Genomic DNA, 9,803 nt, shown 5'->3' with positions numbered 1-9,803 from the left:
ATAAATACAAAATCATATTATAAAGCGTTTCACCTTAAAATAAAGGAAAGCATCTACCATTGACCAAGCTCTCATCCCTTTTGTTTGCTCCCTTTTACAGCAAAATAAAAACTTGTCTCTACTCACTGTGTCTTCCACATCTGTCATTCTCTCTTTGATCCACTCCCATTAGGCTTTGTGTTCACAATTCATCCAAAATAACATTTTAAAGGATACTTCCATTTTGCCAGGCTCACTGGTCTATTTTCAGTTTTTATCTTGCTGTATCTCTCAGCACCCCTTAGCCCTGATGACTGTTCCTTCCATTTAGAAGCACTGCCTCACTTGCTTCCAGTTCCTGCCTTCCTAGTTTTTCTTCTGTCTTTTCATCAATGTCGGTCTCCTCAACTACCAAAGAATCTCTATTTGAAGGGTTTTGTCTTACTTGCCTGTATTCCAGCACCTATAACAGAACCTGGCACATAGTACCATGGACCCCAGAATAGAGAGATAACAGTTTTAGCTAGAAAATTTAGGGAGCATAGTGAAAGTAGTGCCTTTGAAGTGGACCTTGGGTGTGGGCAGGGTTTCATGAGATATTATATTTTGAAGGGTTGGGGGAATTAATTCAGAAGAAAAGCCATTGTCAAAGATGTAAATTTAGAAGTCATAGGACAAATTCTGGGAATAATGGCATGCTTTACAGTTACATTGCAGCATAGGGGTTGGGGTTTTAACATGTGACTTTTGGGGGCACATCAACCTTCAGTCCATAACAGCCATTTACACTACAACCAGAGGAGAGTTACATTCAAGGTTTAGGAATAGTTCCCTGGCACCTGGGTGATAAATCTATTCTTAAGGAATATAGTGTACTGACTACATAATGTTTTACAGGCCATGTTTGCGAAACGTAGTTATTATTCATGCCAGTCATCAATATATTGACTTTTGCTCCAATTCCACCTTTCTTTGCCTTGCTTTGTGGTACTTGAGCTGAACTCTGTAAAATATTCTTTTGTCTCACAGCACAATGCTCGGCCTTGTCAGTAGAGGGCACTGGAGGGACATCTCCAAGTTTCTGTGCCTTTTCTCTTGCTCCTAGGGCACAGTGGCTGGCCAGTGGCTTTTAAGTAGTTTCGCCAGGATCCCAGTGGGAGGTTCCTAAGTGAATTCCAAGGGCAGCCCCTTGGGCAGCTTCCTAGCAAGCCTGTGGTTAGGTCAGTGGGTAGCTTCTGTGCAAATCTCTTTGGCACCCCGGTGAGCGGTTGGCTTTTCTTGCCAGGCTCAGACTGCAGGCACTCAGCAAACTGGCCCTCTGGGGGGCCCTGACCATGCTCTCAAAGGAAGTCTGAACCTCATCCTTTTCTGAGTTTGTTTCTTCCTTGGATGCTCTCCTTCAGCCCTCTTGGTAGTGGCTGCCTCATATCTACTTTTCCCGTATTCTTTAGTGTTCTTTTATCTTACACTAGTGAAATGTTCATTCCCTCCATACTAGTTAATAATTCTTGATATTAAAGTTTTCCTGATTAAATTACTGGTCTGGTTTCTCTATCAGTTGGATTCTTACTGATAAATTATTTTTCCACGTATAATAAATACCATCTAGTTGTAGCAATGGATAAATTCAGAGTGTGCTTACTAAATGGTTGTCTATTTTCCTTTCCAGCTATAAGCAATTGGTCATCATGCAGGAGAATCTAAATCCAAATTTAGTCTAAAGGCCCAATTTACCCAAGTATATGTTGAAATAAAAACAAAACAAAAACACCATAAAATTTCTCTGGTCAAGTGAATTTGAGAAATGTATTAAAGTTTTTTTTCTTTTTTGCAATAGCCATACTAATAAAACTAATATTTGAATGAGAACAAAACAGAATAAAATGAACTTGAGATTTAATTGTGATGTGTTGAAATTGCATTTCCAAGATAGATAAGTCATCAAATGGCAAAACCTAAACAAACAAAATATGTTTTGTCAAACCTCTGTGTCTACACTTGTGGAGTTAAATAAAAATGCTGGGCCATTGTTGGCTAATTCTTGGGGGCAGTTGTTATCTTTTTCTAGAGACATACTCCTGAGCCATTCTATGGTCTGAACAAAGGAGTAGCAAATTATGGCTGCAGGTTTCTACTTTTGTGAATAAAACTGTATCAGAATACAGCCATGGCCATTTATTTACATACTGCTTATTGCTCTACAATGCAGACTAGAGTAGTTGTGACAGACCGATAGTATCCCTATACTCACTAATGGCCCCACAAAGCATCAAGTATTTACTGTCTGTCTCTTTAGGACAGTTTGCTGAAACTGTAGGACATGGGATCTCTCTGTGCCATTGTGGCTTGAAAGTAGATAAACAAATGGATGTGACTGTGTTCCAATAAAACTTTATTTATAAAAACAGGCTGTAGGCCAGATCTGGTCTATGACCTTTAGTTTGGGGATCTACTCTAGAGCTTGGTAGGCATGCAAAAACTATTATCTGAATAAATGAAAAAAAAAGAAAGGGTTTTTAAAAAATTCTAAAATTTGCCAGCACATTCTGTTCTCTTTTTCAGTGTGTGTGGTGTCCAGATGGTGCTCATGTGACAACTGAAGCCTGGCATGATGGATGACTTGGGTAACCTCTGGAGGGGACTTACATTGTGACCATAAAGCACAGTGACCGTGTGAAAAACATTGCAGGCCTGGAGCAAAAGATAAACTTCATGCTTGATGAAAAACAGCAGAAAGGTAAGGTTTCTCTCTGGTATGCTGCAGTCTTCAGTCTTCTTCTGTTTTCCTTTCCCACTGGCAGCTTGAAGCTGTCTTTAATCCATCATTTGCCTCTTGAGTGTGTGCTCTGAGTTCACTGTCATGATGAAAAAGTACTTAGTGGAGGAACTCAGGATTGAGTCTGAGCAGTTTACATAGCTTCTGGGGAAAATGTGACCCAAATGTGGGGCAAACAATCCAAGAGGTGTTTCAAGTATGTGTTTTAAAATAGAAATATTGACAATGGCACATAGTTTTTTCAAAGGTGTCTGTTAGTTCAGCAAATCAATATAGGCAAATTTCACTGGTCAGCTTGAGATTACCTAATTTGATGATGCTGCGTCTGTTGGCATCATTCAGATCTGTCCTGGCACCTCTGTCCATGTGCCACTAGCATAATTCAGGCCCTCAATTGCTACCTCCAGCACTTCATGTCTCTAGTTTGTTTTACCTTTCTCAGTTAGATTAATCTTCTTGAAACACAAATCTGATCATGTCATTGTTTTTCTCGAAAATTCCAATGGATTCCCCTTTGCTGGGAGAATAATGTCTAATTTTCAATGCCATTTATCTCCATCACCCCCTACCCCTCCTGTTTATACCCAGGTACCTCCTTTCATGGAGGGTTGTTAGATAATATATAGGATACTTGGTTAATTTGCATTCCAGTTAAACCATAAATCATTTTTAATATAAATATATCCCCAATACCGTCAGGGAAATAGTCATACCGTAAAAATGATTCATGGTTTATCTGAAATTTCTATTTCACTGGATACCCTGTATTTTTATTTGCTAAATCTGCCAACCCTATTTTGATGCCCACTAAATGTACCAGATTCAAATAATCTTTGTTCCCTATATGTAGCTCATGCTTTCCAGTTTTTCTGATTTTGCCAGAATTATCTCCTAACTACCTATATGCCATAAATAAAAGTATGGAGGTTAGCACATAAATGTTCACTCTTCTTGTCAACATGATGTAGAAGAAAAGATGTAGATGACATAAACTGGCCTTATCATTAATGGCTCTTACTGGACCATCTCTGGAACCTTTGGACAAACTGCTTAGCGTTTATAGGCTTCAGTTTCCTTACCTACACAAGGTGGACAATAATGCCAACTTCAAGTAATTATTTCAAGGTAAAGTGTGAAATTTTATGAAATCTTTCTAAAAATATGTAGTTCATAGGAGGGGTTCAATAAATGGCAAAACCTTTTCTACTTTCTTTATATATCAGTGCTTCTTAAACTTGAGAAACCCCAAAGACTCCCCTTTCCCCCAATCTGTCTGTGGATCCCAATGTGAAAAACATCTCATTAAACTATTCAAGTGAAAGTGGTTAGTAGGATGGTCATTTCACACCTCATCCACAGACACCAACCAGACTTAAGCAATACATTCTGTGGCAAAACTTGCTTACTAGGCATTTATCTAGATAATCCAGAATAGGATTATATTGTTAGACTCCCAAAGAAATACAAAGATAATATTTGAAAACTTTCATAAAGAACTTTATGGAAACACAGGAATATACCACCAGGCCCATGGTTTTCTATCTTGTATACACGCTTTACTCTCTACTGGGCAGGCTGTCTCTGGGTAGGCTGTATGTTTGCATTTTTGTTTCCTTTCCATGGAATCTTTTTTGCACTGCAGAAACTTGTATTTGTTTACTGAAGAGCTACCTGATTGAACAGATAAATATTGGCCTCTCAAATTCAGAAGTATAGATTTAAATGGTGGCTATGTGTATATTTAACCAATTTACCAGTTGCACCCAGGGCCTCTTCTTGACAGTGTATCTGCAGTATATCTGCTGGGTAGGGAATGGGTTACGTGACTTTGGCTGGGTGGGTTTACTGGACATCTGACCGCTGGCACATGCTGGACCAATCAGATTTTCTTTCCCAGGATGTGGGAATTGTTGATATTCTCTGGTGGGTACTTAAGTTGCTGTCTGACTCCTGTGGAGTGTCTTAATTCTAGTGGGAGAAGCAGAGAAAACTTTGCTGCAGAGGATGTTAGTAGTGGGGAAGCCACCAAGTCAAGGCTTAGAGAAATCACATAGTGACCTGTGACCTGGTTTTCTACTTCCTGATTCAGTCCTTGTGGGAATCAAGTGATCATTACACTAATTTTTGTTTAAGGAAGTTTGTGGCTAGTCTTTGTTACTCATAACTGAATAATCCCCAGGTAAAGCATCTGGGTCAAGATGGGCAGTGGTGTACACCTGCCAAGAGAGTTGCCTGAAGTAGTGACGGTCACCTGTGGGTAATGTGAATTTTAGAGCTTGCCGTGTGCACGCTGCTGCATCAAAACGGAGTAAAGCAATGAAAATGGTAGACAGGTGGGAGAAAGGACCATCGTCTGGCTAAGTGGCCATGAAAAAATTTGGGAAAATTGTCTCATGCAATTTTGACTAAATTGTAGAAGATGATCTGACTCCTCTCCTTCATTTTCCCGTGAAATGTTCAGAAACCTTACAATATTCACTCAAATTTGGATATGTATGTTGTCCTCTTTATAATGAATGTGCAGGATGAAAAAGTTGGATGGCAAGATTATTACCTGGATTGTCTAAATGAAGCAAGGGGCCCAGATTTGTATCTCAGGTATGCTGGGCTATCGCTTTAGTTTTTATCTGAAGAAAGGTTTGACTGATAAAAATTTTCCATAAAGCAGGCATAATAGAAAGAGTCTTGGACAAAGAATTGAAAGATATGGGATACCACCCAAGATCCCTCACCTCTTTGTTATGTCTTGCATCATATTACTGAGAGAGTAATCACAGAAAATGTGAGATTTTTATGAAGTTCAAATATTATCAGGAGAATGAAAGCAGTTTATAATCTGTAAAGAGTTACAAAAGTTAAAGATGGTGCTTAGGTTTACAATTTAGATTATGAGCTCCTTTTGTTTCTTTCTGTTTCCTCAATGTCTGGCACAGAAACAGTAACATAGGAGGTGCTCACAAATTGATGAGGCAGTGAAGTAGGCTTCAGGGTCACATATGCATTTTATATACATATAAGTAAGTCCATCTCAAAGCATTCGTCCACAAAGAGGATGCAAACTGTCCTTATTTACTGTGGAACAAAGGACAGGAAATAGCAACAAAACTGATGTAGGTTAGAGTCACATCTAAGACTTTGAATGGTACCCAGCAGTGAGAATGGCAGCAGAGGAAGCTGAATGTCCCTTCCCTAGAGAATCTAAAGAGATTGGATTCTGTTCTCCTTGGAGCAATTTAAGTCTAATCTTGATGAATTTGAAAATCTTTCAGCATCTTTTCTATCCCTTTAATTTTAGGATTAAAATGAATCTGAAATCTTCCTTACTGCTGGGACTGCAATTGATGTCTTCTGCATGGGCTTAGGTAACGCGGGTTTGGTAGGAAGTGCCCCACAAAGGCACTGGCATGTTTGTAGCTTGGTGGTTTCTCAGTTGGCTACTTGGAGTGTGTTTATTGTAAGCATTTTTGATGTATAATTTTAAAAGACTTAAACACTTTGTGGGCCTTTTTACTTCCAGTGAATCACCCTGAGGGAATACAACATGTTCCTTTTGGACCTTTGATGTGAATAATAAAGGGAGGGGGTGACTAATTTGTGACAAATTTCATGTCACTTGCTTTTATTTATGAAGCAACATGAATGAATCACTTCATGTATTTCAATTAAACAATGCATTCCAGTTTCTGACTGTGACAGCTTTTAAAATGATGGTAACATATAGACCAGAAGACAGCATCTATATATGTTCCCTTCATCTTCTTCCTGGACAGATGACTTTTACTTTTAGAACTGCATTTAGCTTGGTTTAGACTCTGAAATGAAGAGGCTCTGTGCATCACACACACACACACACACACACACACACACACACACACACACACACATTTGTTTAAGAAGATGTACGTATTTCCGTCACTTGGGGTCCAGGACTCAGCACTGGCATAGTGCATTCTGAAACCATGACATCCAAATTTCATGACTAACATCACTCAGGCCTTAGAGCATTGCTTCTCCCCATCTTACCTTCCATTTTCCAAACAAAAGGTGGCCACATCCAAACGCCATAAAAATGTCTTGAGTCGTGCTACTGCCAGGGTCACAGATGGACTGTGTTTTGGAAATCAGGAAGAATTTGAGTGGCAAACAATTCATATCAATCTGGGTTTAATCAGGAAAACAGAGCCACTCTAGGTATTATGCGGAAAATGCCAATTAAAGGGGTTAGTGTTTATGTGATTGTGGCAAGAGCTGAGAGAGTGAGTGTTGGAAAATCAGCTGGAAGGTCAGGGGAACAGTCGCTGAAGACCTCGGCCTGAAGCACGAATGCATGTGATTCTGAAGAGGTTGCCAGGAAACCGCTGCCATCCAGTATCTCTGGGAAAGTTCCCACCAACTGTGTACTACCACAAAATGTGGGTGTATCTGGAATTCCTGGGGAATATCCTCCATCCACCAATGAATCTGGTTACCTTGAGCTTCCAAAAATAACGATCTCTTTTCCATTCTGCCTGTAAAATACCACATGAGTTTCTCCAATTCTGTAACCCCAAACCGTACCCGGCTACTCCTCTTGCATTGTGAAGGAGGGGAATGTGGGCCATGCTAAGCTGACAACAGACAATTCAATAAAATTCAGCCCTTTGTCACCTCAGCATCCATGTATAGCATTTCTCCCTATATTCAATTTCTGAATAAAGACGAATATGTATTACTTCCAGCTAACCTTGCACTAACCTTGATTTAAGTGCAGGCACATTCATTCTCCCAAAAGGAAAGGCACAAAGGCTCATATGCCACTTTATCCATGTCTGATATTCCATGACTTGAATATTAAAATATAGAGTCAATCAATAGGAGCATATTTTATATTTTATAATGGAGGGGAAGGTTAATTTATGTAAATATATACATACCAAAGAATAAAGAAAATGTGGACAGTTACTAGCCCTTTTCCACAACTTGCCACATGGCCGTAGTTGATATATGTAACTTCCCACTTCTGCTACCCATAATTCCTTTGCCCTAAGCAAGCATAACATAGTTTTCTGCCTCAGGGGGATTCAGAAGTAGCACTTATGTTGCTGAGAAGTCAGTCCCTTAGCCATGGATATAGCCACATCAGCCATGGTGAATGAAAAGTCATATTTTGATTTTTTATACATAAGCTCCACATGATTGTTCTTCACAGAATGGGACATTAGTCCATCTAATTGTTGGAGTCTCCTCTGCTATGTTTGCCCTGTCCTGTGTACATGAGACACAAATATAATCTCCCCACGCTGTGTCTATTCTTGAAGATCTATCCACATAGCTCTTTTCCTGAGCAGTTTTTCCAGTTTTTGGATTTTGCTTTTTTTCAAATCTCTGGCCATTGAGCTAAATTGTTAGTGGCTGCCCACAAATAAGTGTAGACTTATACTTTCATCTTCCAGGCAATCTCCGTCCAGGCAATCTTCTAGGCACACTGCGTAAGTGCCCACAATCTTATCTGCAGGGAAGATATCCCCTAAACAACTCCCCTGCAGGACACTACTGCCATCTTTTTCTGGATTGTTTGCATTATCTTCTGAAACCATTTGTAAACAATGCCCAACCATTTTCTTAGTGAGCTGGTCAAAGGAGAGTCTCCATGAGGCCAAAAGATGAGGTGAGGGAGAAGAGGCTGTTCTCCAGCAGTAGGTTCCATGAGACTAAGCTACTTGCTCATGCAGCCTATGTATGCCTTCAGGACCTTGTGCAGCCCATTCTTTCATGTCACTTCCACTTGAAGATGGACGGCTGCTACCCACATCATCCTTTACGGCTTGGGGTTCAGACAGCAGTCAGATTAGGATGAGCAGTTCAAGCATGGAAACCCTGTGGCTCACGGCCAGTTAGTTTTTCAGGGTCCAGTGTTTAGGTGAAGCTATGTTTCAAAGGAGAATGGTTTTCTGCAGAAGAGGCCATGATTGACTCTAGAATCCCAAGGGTCTGCATGATATTTCATTGATAGGGTCCCTCCAAAAGCTCCATATAACAACCTAAAGTGATTACGGACAGCTCACGTGCCACTGGAGTTGCTGAATCACGTGGCACAGGTGGCAGAGAGGCTCACACAGTAGTTTGGATCCATGGCAGGGCCTGTTCTTTGAACCCCCACTAAAAATGAGAAATCTTACAAGTTTTCCTGGTGAATGTGACCAAGCAAACTTCATGCCCAAATCTGGCCTATGTTGCCTTCAAAACCCAAAGAGGCCCACTAGGCATGTGCTTCTCTCTTGGTGGCAGTAGATGTCAGATATACCAGTCTGTCCTTCACCCCAGAGCTGATATATTGACATGCACCAGAATTCTAGAAACCTTACTGAGGTTATAGAACCCCGATTTTTTTTTTACAGTTATATAGGATTATATATAGTTACATAGTATTATGTATATAAACAGAAAAGCTACATATATATATATTATATAAAAATATATTCTATATATAAATAATACTAATTTTCTATCTGAAAAAAGCAAAGCACCATAATATTAATCATTTTTTTCATAGGTGTGTCTCAAAGTGTGGGATGTTGACCATGTGCATCAGAACCATCCAGGCTGCATTATAAAAAGGCAGATTTCAGCACTACTAAATTCGATGCTCTGGGTGACGTTCAAGAATCTGCTTTTTTTCTTTTTTCTTTTTTTTTTGAGAGGGCATCTCTCATATTTTTTTTTTTGTAGACAATTATTTTTTATTGAAGGGTAGTTGACACACAGTATTACATTAGTTTCAGGTGTACAACACAGTGATTCAACAATTATATACATGATAATTCTAGGTACCAGGTATCGCCATACAAAGTTGTTACACTATTTTGACTATATTCCTTATGCTATACATTACATCCCAGTTACTTATTTATTTTACAATTGGGAGTGTGTACTTTTTTTTTTTTTTTTTGGGAGGGCATCTCTCATATTTATTGATCAAATGGTTTTAACAACAATAAAATTCTGTATAGGGGAGTCAATGCTCAATGCACAATCATTAATCCACCCCAAGCCTAATTTTCGTCAGTCT

General features: G+C 39.4%; 1 long non-coding RNA gene across 1 annotated transcript in view; it reads left to right on the top strand.

Annotated features, from left to right (window-relative positions):
• The first annotated feature begins 2,557 nt into the window (after nucleotides 1-2,557).
• LOC118935412 (uncharacterized) overlaps nucleotides 2,558-9,803 on the top strand; it is a 177,934-nt gene continuing 170,688 nt past the window's right edge. The window contains exon 1 of the long non-coding RNA XR_005033807.2: nucleotides 2,558-2,716. This is a non-coding gene — a long non-coding RNA (uncharacterized LOC118935412). The remainder of the gene's footprint in view (nucleotides 2,717-9,803) is intronic.

Source organism: Manis pentadactyla, chromosome 2, assembly GCF_030020395.1.
Source record: "Manis pentadactyla isolate mManPen7 chromosome 2, mManPen7.hap1, whole genome shotgun sequence".
In the NCBI taxonomy this organism is placed as follows: Eukaryota; Metazoa; Chordata; class Mammalia; order Pholidota; family Manidae; genus Manis; species Manis pentadactyla.
This window is presented reverse-complemented; position numbering and strand designations above follow the sequence as displayed.